The sequence below is a fragment of the Passer montanus genome, unplaced genomic scaffold (genome assembly GCF_014805655.1).
Source record: "Passer montanus isolate IOZ18808 unplaced genomic scaffold, ASM1480565v1 scaffold72, whole genome shotgun sequence".
Taxonomy (NCBI): Eukaryota; Metazoa; Chordata; class Aves; order Passeriformes; family Passeridae; genus Passer; species Passer montanus.
In genome coordinates this window covers 3,439,842-3,467,465 of record NW_024372370.1, presented here as the reverse complement: position 1 = coordinate 3,467,465, position 27,624 = coordinate 3,439,842, and the positions used below count along the sequence as shown (strand labels likewise).

The 27,624-nt window shown below is 42.0% G+C and overlaps 1 protein-coding gene and 1 long non-coding RNA gene across 2 annotated transcripts in view; one reads left to right on the top strand and one right to left on the bottom strand.

Moving 5' to 3' along the window:
• Positions 1–27,624, top strand: part of CLDN10 (claudin 10) — a 54,732-nt gene that overhangs the window by 7,414 nt on the left and 19,694 nt on the right. The gene's annotated exons all lie outside the window — the stretch shown is intronic.
• On the bottom strand, positions 651–25,185 carry LOC120512304. Its single transcript, XR_005629990.1, has 4 exons — positions 25,123–25,185; positions 19,418–19,534; positions 14,226–14,370; positions 651–967 (listed from the first exon to the last, which is right to left on the bottom strand). It is a non-coding gene; the product is annotated as an uncharacterized LOC120512304 (long non-coding RNA).

The window sequence follows — 27,624 nt, the reverse complement described above, 5'->3', positions numbered from 1 at the left end:
GGTCTGCCTTGTGAGCACTGAGGTGGGTGAGGGGAGCTTCCCTCTGGCATGTATTGAGGAGCCGAAGGCCAATGTACCTCTTCTTATCTTTTCAGCAGTCATGCTACAACCAGAGCTTCATTCAAAGTTCAGAGATACAATCCATTTCATTTTCACAAGTCCCTACAGCAGGAGGGGAAAGGAGGCCTGGCAAAACCAGCTGTGATAGGCAGAGGGTGAGAGAAGGAGACTGAAGTACTGAATTTGTAAATCATTAAAGCTGATGATTTTGAAATTCTCACTGCTGAAATTTAAGCTCTTGAATATTTATTTTTCCATCATGGAGTAGTGCAAGGCAGAGCACAGAAGCTAAGCAAATACCTTGAGAATGAGTATGGGGAAATGTAGGGGGAAAATATATGTACATAAAAATCTCTCCTACAGTTATTACATGGAGTTGGCTAGGCAAGTAGGAGTCACATTCACATTGGTAGAGCAAATAAATCACTCCACAGTCAGTAGAGATATTAAATCCCCTAATGCACATATTACCCTATCTCTCATTGTACTTACATGTAGTTTTGCAATGTAAAGCAAAATGCCAGATGAGCACAGACATTTTATTAGAGATATGCACATGGGATTCCTCCCCACATCCCACATGCCTCAAGTCCTACAGTGTCCAGTTGTCCTTATGAGTCTTCCCTGGAGTGGGTGCCATGGGACACTCTGCTGGTTTAGAGGCTGGTCAATGTCTTCCCTTCAGGTTTTCATTGACTCAAATTAAATCAAATGCTTGGAGATGAGGTGTTGCCCCGGGCAACTCAGGGCTTCAGAACCCCACTTTTTCAGACTCAGTTCTAGTGCCACTGAGGGAGGGACCTCTGGCTGTGCCCAGTGGATTCCCATAATCCACCTAATCTTCTCTCTACAGGTGACATTGAAGCCTGGGTCTCCTGTATGACTTTCCTCTTCAGGGATGCATTTCCTAAAACAGGAGAGAGCACACCACCTCAGATTTCTGTGCCTTAATGTAGGCCATTCTTAAGTGCCAGAGCACTTCTCAGTTGCTGAATGGAAAACATTTTATTTTCAATCCAGCCAAGCACATGCTGAAATTCTGGTACACGCAAAGTCTCCTGAGAACATTTCATTCATATCACCCCTTAAATAGCTTGTGCTGGACACACAGACATTTGCCACTTACTTTTCTAGGAAATTACCTGAAACAGTTAAAAAAGCAGAGGTACCAAACACTTCTGAAGACCATGCCCAAGTCTACTGGCACATTCATTTGAACATTCAAGTTATGTTGTTTTTTTATGATTAACTTTTCTAAAGAAAATATGTGTTAATCTGGAGGTAATTAACCAAGATCTGGTAAAACACCTCCTGAGGATTAACCTGTGTAAAGGCAGAACTTTAAAACTGTACGTCCTGAGCTAAGATATGTTGTATTATTGAACAGTTTCCATAAACAAGGCTTCCATGTGGTAGATTTTAAAACTGTACATCACCATTTGGATGTGTCATTAATATTATTTTATAAGATTATATTTGGATAGACTCCAAATTTTTACTTCTATCCCCCTCCAGAAGTTAATCATACAGACTCAGCTGGTGTTTGAAAGAATACAATTGCATAACCTGACAGTCAAAATCAGAAGCAAAACTAAATGCTTGAAGATTCTCATTCACGTGCTTTCAGAATAATATAAGCTGGTTTTCTACCAGGTCCACTCTAACAATTTTTATAGTTGCTATTACTTTTGTATCCAGCTAAGATGTGAGGTTACTCTTCTGCAGATAGCAGTCAGACACAAAGATGTGTCATATTCAGTGCAACACTCACTGAATCATATTTCCAAAGGAAACCAGAGCTCTGAAGTTCTAAATTTCCTCTGTAGATGGACATCTGCCAAAATCTTATGGTTTTTTTGAGACTGCCTTTTCCTTCTTCACAAACGAATCTCTAAACAATAACACAGATTGTCACATAAAAGCCTTTCTATTGAAATTTCATCCTGTAAGCAGTAAAAGCAGAAACCAAACCACAGCCAGTAAGAAACAGTGAAAGTGACTCCCTGTCCATATCTCTGTGTGGTATTTATTGGGAGAGCAGGACTCTGGGGATATATAAACAACTTCTCCACTGCAAGCTCACCACGTGCCCAAGCTGCTGCCCCAGGCTGGCATCTCATCCCAGCAAACATCACACCACATGCTGGGCCCTGAGTCAGCCACCTTTTGGTAATAACACAAATAGTTATCTCACAAAGTGGGGAAAAGAGGTAATTTAATTAACTAATTAACTAACTAATCATTAATGGCATCTGACTTTTCCATATCGTATTTTTAATGTAAATGTTCCTCCTAACAAAGCAGATGATAAACTATATTCTAGCAAAATTAATGCAATGGACAACTTTAATTTACACCACCTTTCAACATCCTCAAGCCACACATAATTTTGTTTTGCTCAGTGGCTATTACAAAACCTCCAATATTGTGCTTACTTAATATTGTCCCTAGAAACTCCGTTCTTCTGAGAAATGCAGGGTTTTCAGGTGTCGGTGCCTCTTGTGCCTCAAGGCTCTGATTCCCTCCACAGCCAGGACATCCTGCACTGCCACAGCCATACTCTGGCCTGGGTTTCACTGAGGCTGCAGCACCCCAACCCAATGCTTCAGAGCAGCAAAGCTCCCCTGCCCTGGCTGCTGGTGGTGGCCCCTCTTGAGGGCCTGTGCTTGGGAGACCAGGGAGGGAGGCAGGTGGTGAGATGGCAGCTGAAGCCAGTAGTGTGTGTCTGCAGGCAAACTGCTGCCCAGACTTGTGTCTGGGGGGTGCAGAGGGCTGCAGTGTGGGGAGTCCTTCCCCTCTCTGCCCTCAGCAGGCATGGAGCAGAACACTCTGTGTGTTAACAGAATCAAGCCAACATTTCCAGCCAAGATACTTCACCCAAGTCTGTTTGCCAAGTGGCTGCACTACCTTCTATGGTTAAGGTTAAGAGAAATGTTGTTGTTCAAAGGAGAAAACAAGTGGAGGTGTTTTCCCCCCTCACCCTTCCTGTCTGCAAATTCAGGCATCTCTGGTCTGCAGTTCCTTATAAACAAATGAAGGAGCTTTTGTGGAGCCTGTTGATAAGCTCCACATCCCACCAACATTTATTATTGTTTTTATGTATGCAATAATATGCAAATGTTTGAGTGCTTCCTAAGGTCACTCACTGCTTGTGCTGCAGTGAGGTGATTGCTCTGGTTTCTGCAGACGCCTAAGGGCAAGCCCAAGGCAGCCTAGGACACCACAGGTTGTCAAGGCCAGCTGATAAGATTTTCACTTATCAGCAAGGTCTATGTGTGCAAGACTCACATACAACCCGGTGAAAGGAGAGTCTGGGAGATAGGAATGGCTTTCTCCTGGGAACAGTTTGCAAGGAGATAAAACACCTGCAGACAAGGAAAGCGAGTCTGGTGTACAACAGCTGGGTCATGGGGCAGGAAGAGAACTCCTGAAAAAACACAGCCATCCCAAACACATAGATCATTAGGAAAGCAGAAAGTGAGCTTGCAAGATGCCAGCTCTGCCTTGACCTAATAGTGACAATTTGGCCACCACTTTTAAACAAGGGGGACTGGACCCAAGTTCTCAATTTCAGCAAAATCTACCTGCTCAACTGGGAGAAATTAGTTGATTTACAAAAATTTCTAGCATTTTAAGCAACACAGTGAGTGACAGCTCTTATCTGAGGACTCAGTGCTTTCAGCCACCTGTTCTTTACAGTTTTGAACCTTGGACAATATAATGAATCTGTGTCTAGCAACAGAAATCCATGTTATATCCCCTCACATACACACTCACAGCACATGGTTATAGTCCTTAACACTGAAGGGAAAGCACTGCTGAACGAGGGACAGGAACTAGGAAGCAAAGAAATGTATTTGAGATCTACAAGACTCCTGAGAAGATCTTTAAAAGAAAAAGGAATGATGAGGAAAAGTCTGCTCCCAACCAAGATTTATTTCTATTATGCATGAGTCATTCAAAGTGGGTTTAAAGCCAGAGACTTTTTTCGCTGGCTTGCTCACTTTTCTCACTAAGTGAAAGAAATAACATTTCTTCAGGGTCTGAAGTTCACTGGGTGACATCTGCTTTCACTCAATTCTACCAGCAGCAATATTTTCAAAATGGATTTATTTCTTTTTGTTTTCCTTTTCTCTCAACATCCCTGCAGCCTTACTGTCTCCTTCATGCCGCTAGCAGAGACAGGATCATAAATTAGGTCAGTGCTATGTCTGACCTGGTAGTTGCTTAGGTAATCTTAAATTTTTATAATCTATCCTCTCCTTTGCCTCAAAATATCAACCTTCTTCTTCCTAAATAACTTACAGGAAACTCAGCAGAACAAGAATTCCTTCAAGCTTCTGGTCAGCTGTGGGGGCTGAGTAGATAGACTAGCAGGGATCAATCCAATATCCAGGATCCTCTCAGCTGAAATCAGTTAATGCATATAGATTGTACTGTTTTGCAAAAGAAAAAACAAATAACGAGCCTTTTTCAAATTTGTTTGTCTGTAAGATGTGAGATGGCTCCTGTATGGCCCAAACAAAGCCTCTGCTGCTGTTGTGTGTCCACTTTAGGTACTACACTTGAAGCAGGATGCAGAAGACTTGGAAAGGGCACACAGATAAAAGCAACTAGAATCCCTCAAGTTTCTGAAACATGCTCTCTGAGGAAAGACTGGGAGAGTTGAGACTGTTTAGTCTAAAATAGACTAGCTGTAGGCACTGAGATAGTCTTCAAGTACGTAATAAGTGGCTGAAAACAGGAAGAGTATAATCAGTTCCCCATGTCCAGTGGTAATACCACAGGAAATGGTGAGAGTGGATTACTACAAAGAATTAAAAATTAGCAGTTTTATCATTCCATCCTAAAAGCAACAGCCCATTTTTATGGACAGCCTGTCTCTAACCCTTAGCTTACTTTTGTTACTCTGCAGTTGTTTCACTCTGTGATTACCTCCAATATCTGAGATCTATGATATCTAAGATACCTGAATCAGCTTAGCCTTATACCCCATGTTCAGTTCCAGCTGCCAGAAGTGAAATGTGCCTCTTGATGTCCTCACCTCTCTTTGTGGGACTCTCCCATACAGCCTGTTAAGATGGAAAGCCATAATTCAGAAAATACAATTTATGCAGCAGCCAGTGTCCACTTGCCAGTAGCCTTTGGCCTACAAAGGTCTTTTAGTGAACTTTTGATCTGCAAAGGCCAGTTGGTATTAAATCCTCTTGCATTTTTTTAGAAGTATTTCCTACTTTTTTTTTCTGAATTTGGAGAGGGTGTTTTGCTCTGTGATTACAGAGCATTGAGCTCTGTGCAACCCATTTGATGCCCATGACTTGGCCTAGATGTTGCTGAGAGACCAACAGCCCTAAACAAAGGCAGCAAACTCACATTCATCCTATTTCATTTCTCCATGCTATTCTGCCAAACATTATTCTATTTTCCTAGCATATCTGAAAGAGTCCAAAAGAGAAGGGGGGCCCAGGGGACAGGGAAAGACAATATAGGCCAAACTCCTTGAAGTACTCAAGCTATATATTATCCTTCTTCTATCACATATAAGAATCCTGGGTGGTGTGGGTCCTAAAGTTCTCCTTTTTCCTGCCTGGGAGATGTTATCCTAGTTCATCAGGCACCTGAAGCTGGATATAGATAAAATTGCAGCACTGGATCTTAAGCAGAGGTTTAGGATTTATCCCAGACCACTTTAGGCATCAGCACTGTAAAACGTTGTGAGTTATCTAATCACCCTGTAATGACTTTATAGGCAACAGGAAAAGGGAACCTTCTGGGACAGCTTCTGTCTTATCTCTGGGACATGCCTACAGCAGGTCAAAGGAGCAGTCTAGACGTGCCAATTGACAGTACAGCAGATGGATGATTAGTGCAGGTATGGACATACCAGGCAGGATTCAACTGATTCCTATCCTGACTCAGAAGATACCTACAGGTGGATCCCCATACCTCAGATCAGTTGGATATAATTCATTTCTAGAACTTTCAATACAAACATGAGAGCATATGGAAAGCAATGTCCTTCTGTCCTTCTGCAGCTAATTTTCCCATATTTCACATATCTCCTCTCTCCTAGTCTTTGCCTGAAGGGAGCAACACTTCCACCAAAAGCTGGTGCAGGGGCAAAGCACTGCAGCCTTTAAATTGTCACCTCAGATCTAGGAGCCCCTTTCACCCCACATCATTCAGTCTTCACTGAGTAGACCTTTATCTCACCAGGATTCAGGCTGTCCCTGGTGTGAAAAGCATTGTCATCCTCTCTTTCCACACAGCCCAGGTGCCCCATTGGACTCCATGTTCTTTAGCTGTAGTGTGGTGATGAGTATGGAAAAGAAGTTTCTGATAGGCAGTTGCTGAGAGCCTGCATCTCACTTAAGCAAGAGATAGTGCCAGCTATTTAAAAATCAGCCTGCCATGTATTCCTTTGAGCAAGCTTTTACATGAAACATAGTCCTTGTGCTCATGTGTCCACACAAATTCAAGTTGTCCCTTGTTTCCCTTGTTAAAGATGCTTCACTTCTTGAAAGGTCCTCTACAAATCCCAGACTGGTGGAGAAGTAATTACAGTGGGCAAAAAGGCTAATCAAGAGGAAGGGCTGGTTAAGCTCACTCTTGAAGGCTATATCATTACCAGGCAGCTCTTAGGAATCAATGGACATTTTCATAAAGTGCTTAATAGCTAGAGTGAACTGAAACTCTATAAACCCTTTCCAAAGGAGCCCTTTGTTGAGATGTTGGCAGTATATGTCTGGCTGGATTCAAATAAATTAGTCATCAGAGAAATCAGTCATGCCAGCTATGAGAGTGACACCAAAATAAACAGAATGTTTTAGTCAAATCCACAAAACAAAAGGAACAGCAAATCTCATTTAAAATTCCCCCATGTAATTGATGCATAATTAAGCTTCTAAACATGAATGCAAGTGTGCAGATCCAGAGTGTGTGACGATGAAGATCGTATCTTTGAAAGTAAATGGGGATCTCCGGATGCAATTAAAAGTAATTTTTGAGTTGCTAGTTCCAAGTTCCTACTGGCAAAATCTAAGAAATGCAAAGCCTGAGTAATTCCTAAATTACTTCAGTTTGAATGCCAGGGAAACTCCACAGATTTTGATGGAATTACATCAGAGTCAGACTTCATGAGGCCAACAGAATTTCCTCCTATTAGAAACAGACTGTCAAATACTTTAAAAAGAAAATTTCAGAAAAAGTTTATGGAAATTGCATCCTACTGGTACAAGAAATTTTGGGGGGTGTGCAACATATGGCAACATGAGCTGGGATAAGGTAACACAAGTGCTTTATCCCAAACATGCTGCCTTAAGCAATCTACCTTACTACTCTAAAATACACAGTCTGAACTCTTTTAAATTTTTCTTGTCCTAAAATACAGACAAAATAATAACAGTGATGTTCTTATTGGTCCACTTATCCTTGTGATTAGCTCATATATTAATCATTATTGTAGTATGAAATATTTTTTAAAAGCTACTTGTTTTACCTGTGTCCTTACACCCCTCCTCTGAATGCCTGTTAGTCTGGCAAAGGACACAAGTCATGGACGGGAAGAAGCACAGCATGTGAAAAACAAGCAGTGCAACATCTTGTGGGAGAGGAGAAGCACGGCTTTTAATTGGATTGAGGAAGTTAAAAAGTTTGCGAGAAAGCTTTTCTTATCTACTTAGTGTTTGTTTCCCAATAGCTGCTATTTCAGCCTAAAATCCTACACTTTGGGTGCTTAATGTCAGATAAGTAAGCAGATTAACTGGCCTTGTTAGAGGATCCAATCCTCATGGGCTTCATATATCTGCACTGAGATGTTTGGGTGCTTAATGTCAGATAAGTAAGCAGATTAACTGGCCTTGTTGCATAGAGGATCCAATCCTCATAGGCTTCATATATCTGCACTGAGATCTGGCAATGTGACCAATAGTAGTTTTTAAGTTTGGCTTCTTTTTTACAGTAGTTCATATACTATTGAATTCCATATCTAAGTTTTAATTCCAGTTATATCCAAAAAGTTACATCCTTTCTCTTGAAGGATAAAACTGTATTTGCATTGGAAAATCTGTGCCGCTTTCGTTTTTACTATCAACTACGGAGATTTTAGAACTGGCAAGGACTGGAAGGAAAGTATAGCTCTGTAGGGTGCTTAGGACATTTGTCAATCTAATCTGCTTCCTGAGATATTTTCACTGCTCAGCTGTCATCTGTATTCACATATTTAGGGCAATACATCTCTCTGATGCAGTGCTCCACAAAGGAACCAGCCAGAGGCATTGTGCTCTATTTGCACTTATCAGGAACCAGTGAAACCTGAACAAAAGCTGATTGCCTATTATTGGCTTCTAGTCTGTAATTGGCACTGTGCAAACACAAAGCACAAAGCAGCTCTGTCCCAGAGTATTTATAATCTAGGGAGCAAACTTCAAAAGAAGTGGGTAGGTTTATGGCAAAATGGAGGAGGAGGTAGAAGAAGACAACCAAGCTTGTTTGATCACCCTGCTTCACAAAAGAAAAAATCCTTTTGCATTGGTGGGGTTTGAAGGTTCTTGGAAAGTTTGTTCCTCCAGGGCACTGGGAGTTACTCCACCAGTCACTGCTGCATTTCTTAGCTTGGAATAACTTCTGTCAAAATCAAGAAGGTACAGCACCCGTCCTCTCCATTTGAAATGCTTTATAGCTTTTATCTCTTTGTCATCTTGAAGAAAAGGATGAACAATGTCCAGTCAGACTGCACTCAGAGAAATGGCAGAAGCCAGAACCCTTTGTCCCAGCTGGACCACAGAAGGGGAAACCACATCTGACAGCAGCATCTGGGGCTTGGTGAACCCACTTCTCTCCAGCGCTCGTGGGACTTGTGGACCTACTGGAATGAGTTCAGAGCAGGGCCACTAAACTGATCAGAAGGATGAAGCACCTCTCCTATGAAGACTGAATGAAACAGTTGGGGTTATTTAGCCTAGAGAAGGGAAGGCTCCAGGGAGGCCCTACAGGAGCTTTCCAGTACCTAAAGGAGGCTTACAGGAAAGCTGGGGAGGGACTTTTCACAAGAGCATGCAGTGATAGTAAGAAGAGGAATGGCTTTAACCTGATGGAGGGCAGGCTTAGACAGAGCTAAAGAAGAAATTCTTTACTGAGAGTTTCTTGAGGAGAGGGCATTAGGTAACAGAAATTTTCTAGGAGAAAGATGTCTTTACACTTTTTTCTAGTCAAACAACAAATCCAAGGTTGAGAAGAATTTGTGTAGGGAATATTTTTGTATAAAAACTGTCTTGATCATACAGCTTCTTAGTAACCATCACAAAGGCTAAAAGTGTCAGTGGACGAGATTCCTCATGCTGTCCATTCCAAAATAATTCAGGAGGCTGTCAGTCGATACAACTGAGGAAGTAATAAAGATAGTTATCCTCATCAATAATGTGCTCTTATTCACCTATTTCAAGACCTCTATACCATAAGCAATATGAATTTTCCTCTATGGTACAGTTCATGCCTCTCACACTGTTCTTTTCTCTTTTGGAAAATATGTTTTGATGTAGACATGAGTCTGGTCCTAATTATCTGACTAGGAATGAGATGAGTTGGCCACTTATCCAAGCCTCTTTGTTATACCTAGGAAGAATCAGATTATTTCTTTGAGTTTGTATGCTGCCTTTCTACCAATATTTAATTTATAGAGTCATAGAATTATTTGGGTTGGAAAAGGACTCCATGATCATCAAGTCCAATCTTCAACTTTTATCATCATCCATTACACATATATGACAGAAGCTCTTATATAGCCAGTTACAGCAGAAACTAAGGTCCAAGAAACAAATATTAGGGGAAGAACTTTATGTAAATACATCAACAATTGGCCTGCTGGCAGGATTAATAAGTTTGATTTGGTCTTCTAGGGTAAACATTCCTGAAAATTTGATTTGGGGATCCACAAATTACTGTCCACACGGAAAATAAAACTTTTCTCACCCATAGGGAAAAAGGAGAGGGAAGTGTCATTTTGCTCAGGCACAAGTGTTTTTTCTTTCTGCTCTTCTCCTTGCTGTTTATGCTGGCATGGTCAATTGGACTCTATTTGGAAAGAGGAGAGCTTTTACAGTGGATAATCCTTTTTGTCCTTGAAAAGCCTAAGAACCTTGTTGTTTATCTGCTGGATTTTTTTCTATGAATTTATTCCTATTTCTAAAGATTCAAAAGTTCACTGGTAAAAGCCTAAAATCATATTATTAGGATATTCTGTCCAGTTATGACTAATACATGTAAGAGTACACAGAGATGGTAAGGTTTCCACAACAGGTAAAATGTTATGAAAGTTTCTTTCTGTGTTTCATTTGAAATGCTGTCTTGCACAACCCTTGGATGCTAATGCATGTGATTAAAGTTTAAACTTACACCCAGAACTCATTAATCTGCTTAGAGCTTCCCTCAGCAATATCAGTGAAAAGGTATGCACCAAACCTGATAGAATTACCCTGTTTATGTAAGTTTGGAGTATAACATCTCATTTACAAAGGGGATACACCTTCTTTTATATGCCTGGGAACTCCAGAGGAACCTTCCTTGGAGCACTGTGACCCATCATGTCTGGGGCAGCACCTGCTCTCAGAAGGGGCGTGCAAGGGCTGCCAGGGAGCTAGGTGTCACTCTAAAAATCATCTTACAAATAATGTGACAGAATTTGGAATAGTTTAATTTACATACACATTGTTTCAATAGCATGTGCTGTAGCTCTGCCAGCAGTAACAAGGTCCCTATTTGCTTGTTGTGCTAACAAAGGGTGAAAAGCAGCAGGTTCAGCACAGATCCCTGCAGACCCCTCTGGGGGCATCATGGCCAGGAAGGTACTGATGATTCAGTGAGTGTTTGGCATCCTGCCTTAGAATGTTTTCAGCAAACCTCATATTGTTTGTATTGAGTGTGAAAACTCAAGTTATACAACATTAAAGTACACCTTTCTACCTAACTGTCCTTCTAACATTTTAGGAAAGAAATTAGATTGATTTAATATAGCTAATCTATCCTATTACATGTCTCTTTATTGTTTTAAAGGTACTCACAAGTAGTTAATTTCACAACCTGTTAAAAGAAAGTCTGATAATTGATGCTTGCTGGTTTGGGGATATCTTTAAAAATTCAGCCCTGTTTGTCTTTCTCTAGGCTTCTGCCATTTCAAAATCCTCCACAAATCTGTGAAGGCTCCATCTGTGGCACCAAACAGAGCAGGGCAGGCTGGTGACTGGGATTGCTCAGGGCACACTCCAGAGCTGATTTATGCTGGGGAGAGACAGTTGTCTCAAACTGAGCCATGAAGTTTTACAATTGGCAGCCAAGGTTCAATGCCTAAGCTTTTTGCTTGGACCTTCTGTATAGAGCAGTATGCACGTACTGAAAATTGCATTAACTTCTTTCAGGCTGCTTCAGACTCATTATCTCATTCCAGGCTATATATAGCACATCTGCTTTGTCCTCATAAAACAACAGCCAGAAGTGCAGCACACAGGCAAGCTGCCTTGGCAAGTTGCCCACTGAGTAATTCCTGCCCCATCAGCATGCCCCCAAGATATAAAGAGAACGTGGCAAGGGCAGAAAACTTTACCCATAGAGAATTTGCTGTCATTTCTGATCTGCAAAGATCTTTAAAATAATTTTCTACCTTTAAAACACACTTTTGTGTAAAAAAGAATGCTTCAAACAGGTGGAATTACAAGGTCACACATACCACAGCCCTTCAAATATGTAGTATTTAGAAATCACCCTCTGAGATTTTGGCTCTCTGCCTATATGTAGGTATTTCTCAGACAACATTTTTGTCTGATCCCTCACAAGAGAGCAGACAGAAGTCAGGAAACATCAGGTCACTTATTTACTTCAGCCCATAGTTTATAAAATCAGACAGGAAGGTATCTCTTTCCAGACTTGCTGACTACCCCTTGCACAGTGTCCCAGATTCTCCTGTGGCTCTCTTTCATGCCCAACTTTCAAGGTAGCTTTTGAAGGCTAAAGGAAGACTCCTCAGGAAACAAAGCAGCAAGGTCTCCTGACATGAGCAGATTAAGACAAAATAGCCCTGATGTCCTTCACTGTATGACAGGTTTCAGGCTGGAATAATGTGAGGGGTGTTCAAATCTCACCCAGTACTACACAGAGACATAGGGAATGAGCCAAGTGTCTCAGCTTTAAGTTTTGCTTAACAAGATCTGGCAACCTGTTTTTGCAAAAAGCTTACTCTTGATCTCTCCATGGATTCTTTGGATCTGCTTCCCTCTAAAGGCCATTTAGTGAATTATTGTATTGTCCTGAATGTCAATCAAGTCTTAATGTGAAATCAATTCTCAGATGTATTCCTTATCTGGAGAGGTGTTTGAGCTCGATGAAGGAGAGAAATACTTTCAGGGTTATTTCTTGTTGTAAGAGATCTTAAAAGAAATAATTTAGCAGTAAAGGCAGAGATTTATATCAGCAAGCAGAGGTTTTCATGATAAAATTCTATGTAAAAATGAGAGTCAAGCGTGCATGCTTTTATAGTTCCTTATTGCACAAAAAAGTGAGTTACAAAAGCGAACTGGTTTGTCCCAAGAAGAAATTGGGGTCTGGCCATCCTTGCTTCCAATCCCATGCTCAGAGGAATAAGTGATTCTTTCCAGATGGACTGAGGCATTTGACCTCTCAGGCATAGCTGCAGAATTGCTGCAGTTTCATGTGATCCCAGGTAAGCAGCTTTGTGATGCTGTAGGTCTTGGGCAGACTGCTTCTTATATCAAAAAGTGAATTTCTCCTTCAGCTGAGATGATGGGCCATGAAACTGAGACCTTTAATTGAGGTGTTGGACTTCCATTGAACTCAGAGTATAAAGATAATCACAAGCTGGAGTGGCATGTTAAGAAATGGGTCGTTTTGCCTGCTTGGTTAAGGAAAAAAAAAGGAGGCATTTAAAGGGGATACCTGTTTGTTATTTGGGCAGGCCATGGGAAATAGGATAATCTCTAAGTATACTGGTAATCTGAGTAATAATCATTGTCAGCCAGCATTTTTGCACAGCTTCAGCACTGTATAGACATCTCTGGAGGGGAGGGGATCAAATTTTAGGTAAATGGAGTACATCTCTCCAGACCTCTCTACAGAAGGAGCATGGGAAATTACACTCCTGAATTAAATTGAATGAATCAGGGTCTGAAAGAAAGGCTCATACAACTTAGACAGAAGGGAATAATTGAGATACTTAAACACAAGATATCTGCAAAGTCCTTAAAATACCTGAAACTTTCTGCAGGGCTGGAAAATATGGTAAAGAAGACACACATCCCCCAGTTAGGGCACTGGAAGATGCTTTAAGACAATTAAAATGGCACTAGCCTTATATGCTTATTACTTGAGTTGCTCCTTAGCTCTTTTTTTAGCGTACTCTAAGTGCCCTAACCAGAGATGAAATTGTCCTTTGGGACTGCCTCTCTTCTCTCTTCAAACTATAAGAATCTGCCCAAAAAATTTGAGGCAAATCTTTTAGCTAAAGCTGGCTAAGCTGCATCCTGCCCTGATATAAAGATATGTCTTTATCATCCTGCCCTGATATCAAGATATAAAGAATAGGGGTCCTTAAATGTTTTAGCCTCTTCCAGGTGTAATGTGAATCCAGGTGCCTCCCAGCTATCTGGGGTCAGTTTTTAGAGACTGAAGTCTCCAGGTGCATTTGCCCACGCTGACTGGGTCTTCACCAGGCCCTTCATCAACCCCACCATCATTGTCCACTCTATGTAATTTATTTCACTTACAGCATCTATTTTGGTGGCAATGAATTCATTTGACTAAAATACAGACTGTCATGTGTTTCTGAGGACAGCAGGCTCTACACATCAGCTTTGCCAATAGACAGCACCTTTTCTTTATCTTCAACCTGATCCTAAATACAGTTTTAGTGTTTCTTAAGACTGCTCATCCGTCTGTTATGTAACCATGCAACCTGCCCTGCGATGTTCTGCTCAGTGTCTGCTGGAAACAAGAGTACTGCCACACACTTCACTCTTTCCAAGGTCAGCCCCAAACTATAAAGCTTGTACAGTTGCCATTGTAAGGCTCAGATGAGAAAAATGAAATTAAATTAAATTAAATGGTATGAGGAAAACAAATGTTTTCATGTACTCAAAAGCACCACCAACCAGGTCACTTACTGTAATTCACATTTAGTTCTCCTAAAAGGCTGAAAATGTAATAGTATCTGGAGAATTGATGCTTGGAAAGTCAAGTAGCCTCATTCCACAATTCCAGATAATACCAGAGGATGTTGCAGTGTCCCATCAAGGGGATTGGGCAAATCTACAGAGAAAAATGAGCATGTGTAACAAATCAATACCATGTTTGTTCATTTTTGTAATAAAGGCAGGGGGAAAGTGGCAGGACATCTCCCATATACACATATGTAGGTCTTTAACCTACAAGAGTGAAGATGTAGCTCCTGGCCAGGAATAAATGCACTACTGACTGTCACTGAAAATGGAGCTTGCCTTAGGAAGGGCAACTTTATGGGACATTGTGAGAGGGAAGCCAATGGACATTTTATGCTGTTGCCAGCACACTTGCTCCTGTGTCTCTCCCTCCACATCCAAAAATCTCCTGGGGTAATTTAAAATTGTGGGGCAGTTGAGATATGTGAATCCTCAAACAAGAAAACACTGTTCCATGAAATATAAGGTGCACTATTAGAGGGACCATTTAATATGCCCCATAACATCTGAAACTCTTCAACAGAACACAGAGATAGCTGAGACATCTAAAAGAGAAAAAAATAAATAGTAAGTAGGTGGGGTAAAGTTGAATGAGTCAGTAAAATGGGAAGAAGTGATCAATTTTTTACTTCAGCCTGTGAAAAGGAAAAAAATATAATGCAAGAAAACAAAAGCAATGGCAGAAGATTGAAATGGCAAAGGATTTCAGGTAGAGAGGTAAGCAGGTGAAAAACCTTTCCCTCCCCCATAGAGATGCCATGAAGCACAAAAGAATACATGTAAAAGCCCATCAGATAACTCAGCTGAAGAGCATCGTCATGGTTTCACCAACATATGCTGAGGTCTACTCACATGGCAAATTTGCAGTAGACCTTGCCTGGGAAAAGCATTATTTTTAGGATTAAAGCATTCACACTGGAACTTCCCTACTACGCCCCCAAATGCCAAAGTACAGAACAGAACAGATATTTCCATACAGATCACTTTGGCCAGAATACATTTGCCTCAAAAAATTCCCACCAACTCGTCCCATTCCACACTCTAAAATGCAGCAGTCTTGTAACAAGAACAGATCCAGAGCTACTCCCAGTGGGAACCTCAGGAGGACATTAATTAGCTGCCAGTTCTGCAAGTGCCAAGCAATAAAGTTCCCACTGACCCACCTCCCTCGCCACCTGCTGAGCATCAGAACAGCCCAGTACCACAGACCAGAGCAGCACATCCCAGCACCTCTCCCTCCCAGGAGTAGTAAATTATTCAGTGGACAAGGTCTGCCTGAATAGATACCTGAAGAGATGCCTGTAATTCACTTGAGGGCAGTAAGAGGGCATGCCAAGGCAAACACATTCCAGGCGACTTGCAACACCGTGTGAAATTTCACCCCATCATAAATAACACAGTAAATGTGAATGTTGCATTTCCCAAGGTACTGGTAGGACACAACCTTTTCCCTAAAGAGCAGACATGAAGGAAACATATCACTGCTGCTCCTTAGCCCTGAAAGGCAGATCAGATGGATTCCTGCAGCAGGGATGACAGTGTTATCCACTCATCCCACCTGCTGCCTCTGGGGCAAAGAAGGATGCTTCAAAAGCCTTGTACTCTGGCTGTCAGGGCACACACAGTACAAAAATACCTGGGAGAATAATGAGCAAAGTTGGATGCCTTCCTTTTCCTGATGTGACCTTTTCACTGTGTTCTAGCTGTCCACAGTACAATAACTCAATTTCATCCCAATTTGAGGCCATATCCTACCACGTGCATGAAAGCCAACCCACTTGGTATGACGAAAGCAGAATTTTTTGTTTGTGTCTATATCTTATTTGTCAACAATCAGGTTCAACCATCCAGGGATATAACAGGCATCATCTAAGAAGAGAGAAATCCTTCCCAAGTGTGACCAGTGGGGCTGTTCACAGACAGGACATGCCTCAGACAGTTGCCAAATTGTGGGTACTGTGTGGAGTTCATCACTGGTCTGAAAAGTTGCTTTTTCAGAGGTGCACAACCGGTCACTCATTTCAACAGCACTGCCTCTTGCGTTGAGCAACTCTAAACTCTTGAGTTTAGAAGGTGGGGCTCACATCACTAATTTTAGCAGTCTAAAGAGGATGTCTAAGGTAATAATCTCAAAGCTCTTCTGCAATAAGTGAAAGGAGACAGGAATCCCCAGAGAAATGTGTATGAGGTCAATGAACTGGACCACCCACTGGAAGTGTCCGTCTACCAGACATGGAGTTTAGAGTCAGTGGCTTAGGCTTAGGCTAAATCCTAAACTTGAGACAACTATGTTAAGACAGACAGATCCCATTCAAAATCAGTAAATGGCTCAGGCTTGTGGTTCACAGGTGTTTGTAATACAAATTCCTCATGGATTCCTCCCTATCCACAGCTGTGTTATTGAAGAGTAAGTCTTTCTTATAAAATGACCATATCTCTTATTTTGCTGTGCCTTCCTACCTTCATGCCAGAACACTCCTAAGAGCTGAGAGGCTCTTCCTCAGGGCTTGCTACTTCTCCTCACACAAGTTTTCCCTGCCCACAGGCAGCATATTCTGAAGTGCCAGACATTTCCATGTCTCTCAGGTCCACAGGAGACAGATTTATTTCCTCCAGAGTTGTTGTGACCAGTTTGTTTCTCTCTTGTCCTTTCTCACTTTTTTCACTGTCCGCTCCTGTTGCAGGCTGTGCATCCCCATGCTTTCATGTTGCTTGCATGGAGTATAAAAATGTTAACAGAACTGTTCCTCTGTCACTGTGCAGAGTTTGGGAACTCAGGGGAAATTCAGTTCCCAAAGAACAGATTTTTCCCATCCTTAGAAAGCCTATGGGCCCTGCTGCTGTGAGATCCCAGTAGCAAAATGCATTCAATTCCAAGATCAGATGTAGTGCAGGAAGCCATGCTGCCTTTTGAGATGTCAGAAGATGGGACCCACCACTAATTCACACAGGCATGGCTGGGAGTGGGGAGCAGTCAAGGCTCCCTGGATGTGGAGCATGGCCAGATCTGCAAGCTCTCCATTTCAGGGGAACAAAAGATGCTTCTGGGGATAGCTGGGGGCTACTGGAGCTCTGCACTGGACTCAGTCCATCACACATGGAATGCTGGTGGTTGCTGTACTACCCAGTATGGACCAGAAGCCACATATAGGACCCCAGGTTTTTACTGATGTTTGAGCATATCTATAGTCATTTTTGTGTAGTTGTGGGTAAGAGCAGCTGAGACCCAGCCTGGTCTCTGTGGAATGGCAAAAGGGTTGGACACTAAATGTTTTTTTGTATGTTCCAGTATTAGTCCTTTTCTCCAGAAGAAGTGGGTCTTCATCTTTTCATATCTATGTGCTGCCCCACTGCTTCACCCTTTTCAAAGACAGTAAGCAAAGGTAATACCTGATAGCTCAGCAAAGCTAGCTGTCAGTACCATGTCTGACCTGATCCTGCCTTATTCAAGCTGGGGAGAAGAACTGGCCTGAAGAACAGCTCGTTTCACAAAACAGATCTCATTTCTTATTCCTGGCAAAGTGCCTTTTCTTTCTCAGAATGCCTGGAGGGAACTGATTATTTTGCTGATCCTTTTCACACCCTTGGCTAAGACTGCCAAAGATGCTATGACCAGGGCCTGTCAGCAGTGCAAAGAGTAGTTTGTGATCTTTGCAAATTTAACACAGTAAATCCATTTGATGATGTGTTTTATTTGCTATTTGCTTACTGATACCCAGCCAGGATCCAGTGAGATTCCGAGTGACCACACACCTCCACCACATGACCGTGTCATATCAGTGGAAAGCAGATTCCCTGCAAACACTTCTGCTGAGAGCATACAGGCTCATTATATCAGACTCTGGTAACTACCTGCTCCATTTTACTCTATCCTGCTTAAATCAGAAGATTGGAAGAAGTGTCATTCAGCTGAATTGGATGAGACAACTCAGAGACAGGAATGTCCACATCCCACCTGGAAAGCTGTCCACACTCCTTTCACATCCCTTTTCACACATTTCAAGTTTCAGTCAAGGAACCTCTCATTTAGAGGGTAAACTATCAGCTTTCTCTTTTTTGATGGCTGAAATTACCATTCTTCCAAGGTCAGACTTTCTAGGACCAACCGTTTCTTTCACTTGCATTATCCGCCTGCCACATTTGCTTGTTCAGGGAGATAAGGCGTGTGATGTAACCCTGAAAAGAGCTTTTTCTTCTTACAAGTGAAATAATAATTGCTGTTTGCTCTCCTGTGACTGGGTAGAGGAACTGATTGCAAACTCAGAGCTGCATAGATCCTAACACTAATTGAGCAATGTCACTACAAAACTGCCATAGTGGAGCATATATTCAGGTTTTTCATGTTGTTTTGTGCTCTGGATTTTCCAGGTGAATACATACCAATGGAAATTTAAAAAATAATAAAAAATCTTTATTTTCTTTGAGCTTCAGTGTATTCACTTGGAAATCATATTTCACAAGAGGCCACAGTCTGATTATTAACTTTGGCAGCAGGTAAATTCACAATTCAAGAGTCACGTGTGCCAGTACTCATAAGTGACCAGAAATTAGAGGATTAGTCAGCATGTAACAGCTCTGCTTTAGGACAATGAGGAGAGGATTTCACTGTATCTATGTCCCTTTTCCCTGTTTTATATGCACCAAACATATTTTCCAGTAGAGGGTGCAAAATTCATCTCCAGCAATACAAAAGCACTACGTTCCTGCCCGCCTGTATTTGTGAATGACAAAACCTTTTCAGGTTGTAAATATCTCCGTTTGTAAATATGGGATTCGACATTAAAATATTTGACAGTAAAAAAAGTCATCCCATGACATTTGTAATATAGATGATTCCATAAGAACCTGCCCATTTTGCTTCCTTTTACAGTCAATAAAATGAGTTAGGCACTCAGGGACACAGTTCTCCCAATTCACCCTACATTTATCAGCTGAGTAGCTCTGCAGACTCCTTTGACTATGGTGCATGGAGCTCTGATGACTAGCCCAGATGTGGACAACTGTGCTTTGGCCATCCAAGCTAAACAGAATCCCCCCTTTTGCATTTGCCAGGAAATGCTCTACAGTGACAGAGTGGAACAGGGTTGCCTATAATGTGATAATGCCAAACACCACTTGTCATATTGCATCATACTCACTTCAGATGTAAATGAACTTGTGGGAAGCTCTGATTACTTTGTTTGTGGGGCTACCATCAATGTTGCAATACAGAGCAGACTGAAGGGTCATTTGCAGAGGCATTGAAGAAGTCTTGGCTGGCAAGGAAAGGGAGAGGAAGAGAGGTGTCAGTGTGGTTAGACCACATTGTTAGCAATGGCAGCTGTCACACAGATCGATAACTCTCTTTATTCAAGTGTCATCAATCCCTGTTACCACTTCACATAGCCTTAGTCAGTGATCTTTAAACTTCACAGACCACTGGATCTTGAGGAAGAGTTTGAAAGCTTGAAGTAAATCCTTCATGCTAAGCTTTCCTCATAACTGTTCATATGAAAATGAGCAAGTATGCATCATTATTCAAAATAATGACTAATTTCAGAGATAGAAATGCTGTGGAGATTTTATCACCTCCACTGAATATGATACAATCTTCAAACCTAGTTCTTCTGTGATTTATGTACTCCCAAGGAGTTTCTTTCAGCTCAAAGACATAACCCTGCCCCTTAAGCATATATGATACAGTCATCACACAAAAACTCTTCAGTTAAGGTGTCTCTGCATGCTCAGGTGCAAAGCCAGTGTCACATTTCCAGCCATGGTTCAGCCAAATGGGGAGGTTACACAGTGTGCCCTCTGTGGTCTCAGCATACAAAGGTGGGCAAAAATTTGCATTTTTCTGGAGTCTCTGGTCTGAAAATTGCTTCCTAGGCACAAAGGCATCTCAGCCTCACCCTCGCTCCCAGCAGGCAGGGATAACTAATGTAGTAGTATTCTCTTAATTTAAGAAGCAACAAGAGTCTAAAAAAAAATACATGAGCATACTAATACAGAAGGCAAGGTCAACCCTTTCCATCACCATTCAGAGATCCTTTCTGACACAGGCATCAGAAAGTGGTTTAGGAGCTGGAGAAACAGCACTCACAGCTGCTTCACACCATCAATAAAATACTCCAATATCAAGAAAGTAAATCCCTCATTGACTTTCCTCTTTTGGTATAGATCCTTCACTGCTATAATAATAATAATAATGCCACCAGGATGAGCTCATAATCATAGAATCATAGAATAATAGACTACTCTGAGTTGGAAAGGCTCCATCAGGATCATCAAGTCCAACTCCTGGCCCTGCACAGCACCATCTCTAAGAATCACACCATGTGCCTGAGAGCATTGTCCAAATACTTCTTGAACTTTGTCAGGCTGGTGCTGAGACCCTTTCCCTGGGGAGCCTGTTCCAGTATCCAAACACCCTCTGGGGGAAGAACATTTCCTGATATCCAACCTAAACCTCCCCTGACTCTGCTTCATGCCATTCCCTTGGGTCCTGTCTCTGGTCATGAGAGAGAAGAGATCAGTACCTGCCCCTCCACTTCCACTTTTGAAGAAAGTACAACTGGCAGTTAGTTTTTTATGTGAACCATTTAGGGAGCTGGTCATGAGCAGACATAATTTAAATAAGGCTGCAAGTCTCTGGATGCACAGTGTAGAAGTAATTGTGTGAACCAGTGCCTGGCTGTTCTGAAGGGAGACACAAGGCAGAGCAGGACTAGAGGTCATTGACATGACCTGGCAGTTTCATCCTTCTAATAGAAAATCTGGCAAGCTCTACTGATGAGTACAAATTACTCCAAAATTAATCATATGAGAGGGTGATTATACAGGGCCACCATCATAACTCTGGGTATTCCCAAGCTTGCAAATATTTTGGGACAATAGTCACTGAAGGTGATGGAACACTAAAGTGAAAAGTATTGTGTTGCAACAGTACAGAGTATGCCCACAGAAATGCTAAACACTGTTCTCAGTGCTCATCTGAGGATCAGGAACAGCTTAAGGTGGCTTATCTCACCAGGCATGACTTCTGCCATACAAGCAAAAAAGTGAAATCAGCATCAAATGCTGGAAGTCATCAGGGAAAAAACCTCAGAAACAAACACCTCTCAGGTCAATACTACTGCAGTCCTATTGAAAACAAATGGACATGACTCAAGCACTTTACTTCCCTATTGCAAAAAACTCAGCTGTTGTACAAACAAACCAGCACAGAATGTCATACTTTGTTGTAACCTGCTGTTTGAATGAAGATGAGGAACAATAGCGACCTGAGATTCACAACCAGCTCATTTGGGAGCTCTTCTGTTATGGAGTACACACCAAAGCAACTTCTCTTCCCAGACAGTGTAAAAAAAAAAAAAAAAAAAGGATGAGAAGCAAAATCCTAATGAAATTATTGTCCTGGTGGGCATTTTTAGGCCTGCAAAGCAAAGCTACAAAGGAATTACAAAGGAAGTACCTCTCTGTTTTGCAAGTAAATTTAGATAATTCCTGATAAGGCTAATGGACAGCTGTAATTATTACATACCCATCCCACTTCTAGTAATTAATTATCCTATGGATATACTGGTAGTGTGCAGTAGTATGTGAGAGCATTGACTGCAGAAGAAATTCTCTGGATAAAGAGAGACCCTGCTGTAGACACCATTTGTAGTGTCCTATTATAGATTTCTGTAAGGAAAGGGAAAAGAACATTTTCATCAGCTAAGAGAAGGGATGGTATGTGTCCTGGGTTGTTTCAGTCTCCTCTACTTATCCTAAACCATTATTTCTCTCTTGCTATTTTATGAATTGGTTTCATCAGTTTGTAATGGTAATGTGTTTAATGTCATCAAGCAAATGTGAAACTGTGGTTGGTGGGGTTGTTGCCAAATAATTTTTCTTCCATATCTAGGAAATAATAGTTTTGACAAGAGCCTGATCTCTTTTGAGACATAGTATAAGGCAGGGATATATAAAATAATTTGTATCACATCCTTTCAATATAAATTAATAAATATGTATATGAGTGTTCTTGTTTGCTGTGTTCTAACACGAGAGATTTTTTTGTGTAAGATCAGTAGGTGGTATTTCAGCCTTCTTGAAAACCTACAGAGAAAATTCTGCTCTCAGGGGTGTGCATCCTAGAATAATGGCGTTGTTTTATTTACTTGTGCGTATTAATATATTCAATGATGCCAGTGCCACAAAAAGAACTTGCAATGATTTCTTGGCATGATGAGTTTGTGGCATAAATCATTCCCCCAAGCACAGTGACAAGCTTTGATGTACTCAAGAGTAGGCTTCTTTCACTGAGTTCAAAGTTCGGAAGTTCAAAGGCACTTCTGATTAGAAATTAACCCAACACTTTACAAATGAGAAAGGAATGACCTATTCCATGCCTGAAAAACTTGGCAGAGGCCATTCCCACAAGCCAGCAGACCACCAGCGTGCCCAGAAATGTCTCACAGAAGAGAGGTTGAGTTCAGGGGCAGCACAGACAGGAGAGTGACCTCATACAGTCCTGCCTTGGAAAACAGAGAGCCCCTTGACTTCTCCAAGCCTTGTTGGTAGAACAGGTCTGCAACACAAGCTGTTATGTGCTTTATTTACAGTGCTCTGCATCACTCCTACCACATGGTAGATATTGATCTGAATATCTAGGAGGATTCCCACCCTTGGGATACCCTACCAGTCCCAGGCTGTTCAAGCAAATCCAACCTTCCTCTCTTTTCTTGTGTGGCATGGACACCCCTAAGCCTAGAGGCAGCAGATTAATCACTGAAATGCATCTGGGCAAGGATCTTTTCAGCTGACAGGCATGCATCCAAGGATGCTGCTGCTCCCTCCCAAAAGCCAAGAAACACCTCAGCACTTGTGAGGTACTTGGGGCACCTGGGCAGCTTCTGCTTGCACAAGGCACTCGCTGTGGGAGCCAGTGCTGAAGATGTGAGAGGGGCAGAGGGATGAGCGCTTCAAACTCGAGAGGCTCATCTGCTGAGCCACTCATGCTGCGATTCACTGGGATGAGAACAGGCAGACAATGTCTACAAGCTAGGAGGAAGGCCTTGAAGAACCCAGGACAATATTGGGCTGCTGGCGTGGGTGAACAGAGGCTGCTCAGTCAGCATGAGATTTGCTGGAAAAAGACAAGAATTAACTTCTGTTGAACACAGGGAAGGATTGCACTTTCCCTTTAATTTAACTGTGGTTTTTAATTTCTGTACTTTAAACTCAGGCCTCAAAACCTGTCATGTCTTCCATTTCTCTGGTCACCCTGTACAGAGCTGGGGGGTGACCTGTGCCTGAGGCTGGTAATCTGCAGCCATCATTCCCACAGAAGTGGTGGTTTGACACAGGGGGAGCCTGCAGGCAGGAGAGAGGCACTTGTGCTTTTGGTCATGCTTAAGCCGTCCTCAGTCTGCACTGGGGCTTGTGCTGCCGGAGTTGGAGAACAGTTGTGGCAGAGGTGAACATAACCTCCTGCAAAGAACAGGCAGGCAAAGGGCTTGCAGCAACCTCCAGGGCATACACCTGCTCAACGAGGATCCCAGCCTGAGCTTAGATCCTGTTTGGGATGGGAGGAAAATTGAGACTTGTTCAGGCATGTGATCCCAAAATCAATATTTTCACAGCTCAGGGCATGTGACGTGTCTCTGGAAGGTGCCTGGTGAGGAGGACAATGGCTGGCACAGAACTGCAGCTCCACACAGCTCCAGTCACAGACCAGCCTGCACACAGGCATCTGTGAGCTGGTGCCTACAGCCCATGCCTCTAGATTTCCTTTACAAGCAGGAAAATTCCTTGCATAGCACCGCACACTTTCCAGAGATGTCCTGTATTTAATGGGACTGGAGGGCATAGGGTGGGATTTCTGGCTGGCAATAGAATTTCATGCATTTTTATGTTTGCATTTCATACCAAAGCACAGAACTTCACACTAACAGTATATTCAGCAATTGCACAAACACTTCCTCCAGCTATATTTTAATGTTTTTGTCCAGTTCTCTAATGGATAAACTCAGCCTGTAGCTTTTGCATGCCATGTCCTAGCTCTCTTTTACAAAATCAGGTTTTTCTTGTATGTATTTAGAAAAGTTAACAGTTCCCAGAATACCACATGAACAAAATGCTCTGGGCCATCTTTCCAAATAAATCCTTAATCCTCAGACATCACTGAAAGTAATTTTTGTCAATAGTGTGCAATCCAGTAGAAAAACAAAGAGCAGTCATTAAAGAAAATCAAACACACTGGTGTCTCCAGTCTCAATGTTTGGCATCCGCTGGCATTTTTATTTTGCTGGCATTTGTCAAGCAATTTACAATCAAAACCCACTGTTTTGTCACCCGGAGACTTCTGAAACATGAATTTGCTGTTGAAAGATTTTCTAATTCCTGTCCACATAAAATAACTACAGCAAACACTGGAAAAGAAAAGGAAACTGAACTTTCCCAGAGCTAGAACCAAGTAAAGAGATTTCTGCATCATCCCATTGCCTGCCACTATACCACTTTTTTGAAAATAAAAAGTGCAGTGCAATATTTAATTCCATATAATACCGCCAAAATCAGAAACATGCTCAATTTCCCACATTATAAACTGCAACTTAAGTCAAAACTATTTAAGAATTTCTCCTTTTCTAAAAGACAAAATGCATTTATGATATGAAAAAAAGATACTTTATATAATTATAATAATGAATTTTCAAAAGTAATTCTGCCCTTCTTCACCCGGTTTGCAGCTAAAGGGAATTTAAAAGCTGCAATGAGCACATAAATGAGCCACTGAAATAAACAATCAGCTGAGAAAAGACACTTGAACAAAGAGGAAAACAAAGAGGAAAACAGAAGAAAACCCCACAGTGCATACCTGGATCTCTATTATCAGTGGAAAAGGCTTTATTTCTTTGCAAGGGCAATGGCAAGGTAGAACTACTGCAATGTAATGGAAGAAAAATACTTTCCGTATGGGACCATGAAAGCATTAACATAACAGGCAAAGCACATTATGTCCTGCCCTTGGCAAATGTCTTGCTGGCTACTCTGGACTGTGACCCAGCAAAAATAAGCAGTCCAAATGAATTTTCTCCTAGGTAATATACTGCTTCATTTACTACATGCAGTAGCGGACTGTTTCTTCAGGAGTCAGCATGGAGGCCGGCTGAACATTACACTGAAGAAATAGGAAAAACATGGTGCTGCACACAGATTGCACACAAAAATGAGCTGAAGTGTTGCTTGGTTCACTAAAAAACTTCCAAGTTTGTCTGATCCAGTCAATATTTGAGTAGGCAATGCTCTCAGTAGATGGGAAGATGAGGGGAACTTGATCATATCCCCCAGCACAAACACACTGACATTGACACCTATGTTTTAAGATTTTTTTTTTGTCCTCATCTCTCGTTACTGCCACTTTTATTTGTGATTTCTTACGCTCAGAAAATTTAAATTTAATTTTAAATCTGTCCTCTTTATCCAAGAGCCTCTACACCTGAAGGCAACCCCCCCCTTTCACTGGAGGGTTTTACCCACTTCTCTTTGAAATACACACACCACGTCAGAAACCAAATCAAACCAGAAGGATCAAAAGGAGCAGTATTGATGATGGATCAAATGCACACTAACCACAACCGGTTTATTGATTTTTGAATCTGTCACATATTATTTCCTTATTCCCTTTGTTTCTGAATTGCTTGAGCATGTTGATCTAAGACAGCTTTTAACTCCGCTTTGTCACCGTGACCTTTTTTGATCCCAGTCCGTTTGCTCTAAAATTAATTACACTGCAGAAGCTGCTTTGCTCCAGGTTGCGATTTTCAGGTTCTCAGTTAAATTATATCTTTCTATGCCACCAGCTGGGACAACTGGTGCTTGACAAACAGTGGGCCAGGGACAGAAAACCACAACACCATCTTCATGGCACAACCATTCCCTGAGTAAAAAAGGAGCCCCTGTGGGAACTGGGGTGATGAACCAGAGGAAGGCATGTGGAAGAGCTTCCTTGCAAATAGAGATGCTGGTGGAAAGCTAAAAGGCAGAAACTCACCTTCGCCTGTCTCTCCTTCCTTCAAACTGGAAACTGGAACAAATAAATGCATGGTGAGGGCCAGGCTACACCTAAGCAGGGCTAGGTAAAGAGCACGTGTACATGATCACCTCACTCATGCTGTGCTGCAGCTTATTTCTGCCTCCTCCAGGGCCTTTGCCAGTCTCCTCACATCTCCTCAACCACTCTCTCCAGTTGCTGCCACCCCCCATTAGGTGAAGCACACACTGAACATCTTTGCTCCTTCATCCACGTGGGAAATGATCCCTCTTTTCCAGGAGCTTGTCTCTTCTTTTCATCCCTGCCCTGCTGTCTCAGGAAGGGTATTCCACTGGCAGAGCTAAAGGTCTCTGTGTCATGTGCCCCCCTTGGGATTTTCTCTTGCGTGTCCAGAGGCATCCTAAAAAAATAAATTAAAAAAGAGGATGACCATGGAAAATTTCCTGTGTGTAAACAGCTGAAAAAGTAGTTAAATGCACTGCTGTTATGAACTGAAATGCACCTATCTGTGAAAAGAAGATTTCAGCATGTGTGCTAAATAACAGGGTAGCAGGGACCACATGGAATCATGTTCTGGGCACAACATATAATCTGTGATCATTAGTGCACCTGGGTGCCACTTAGAGCTATAATAAATCAAATGCAGCCCAGTGCTCCTCCATCTGCTCCAGCGAGGTAACAAAATCACAGGGTAATAAAGTCAGGTTAGGAGGGACCTCCAGGGGTCATCTAGTCCAAAACACATCTAATCAGATGGGTTTGTTCAGGGCCATGACCGGTTAAGTCTTGAGCACCTCCAAGCAGGGAGATGCCTCTCTGGGCAGCCCGCCCCCAGTGCTTGACCATCCTCCTGGTAAACAATTTATTCCTAATACCTAAAGGGAATTTCCTGCCTTCCAACTCATGCCCCTTGTCATGTTGCTGTGCTCCCCACAGAGGGTCAGCTCCTGCTTCTGCGTGTCCTCTGGCTGGAGCTATCCTGGTGCCTGTAAGAAATCACAGAATCCTCCTACCCAGATCTACCAGGTGCTCAGGAAAGAGCAGAAACCAGCTGTGGCACACAAGGGCAGAGGACATGCTCGGTGGGAAAGCATTCCCACTGCAGGGAACCAATATCCAAACATTGTCCTGCCACTCAGGCACTGGTCAGGATCCAACTTCTTTGTCTTTATGGCTCACTGGCAAGGATCTGAACTTCTGAACACCGACTGCTCTGGAAAACCATTTTCCTTTCTGCCTGCCCCCTCAGTTAAATAATTTTAAATTCTATTACTTACAATATTCCTTTTATTTTAAAAACTTTCTAAAATTTTGCACCTTTCTAAA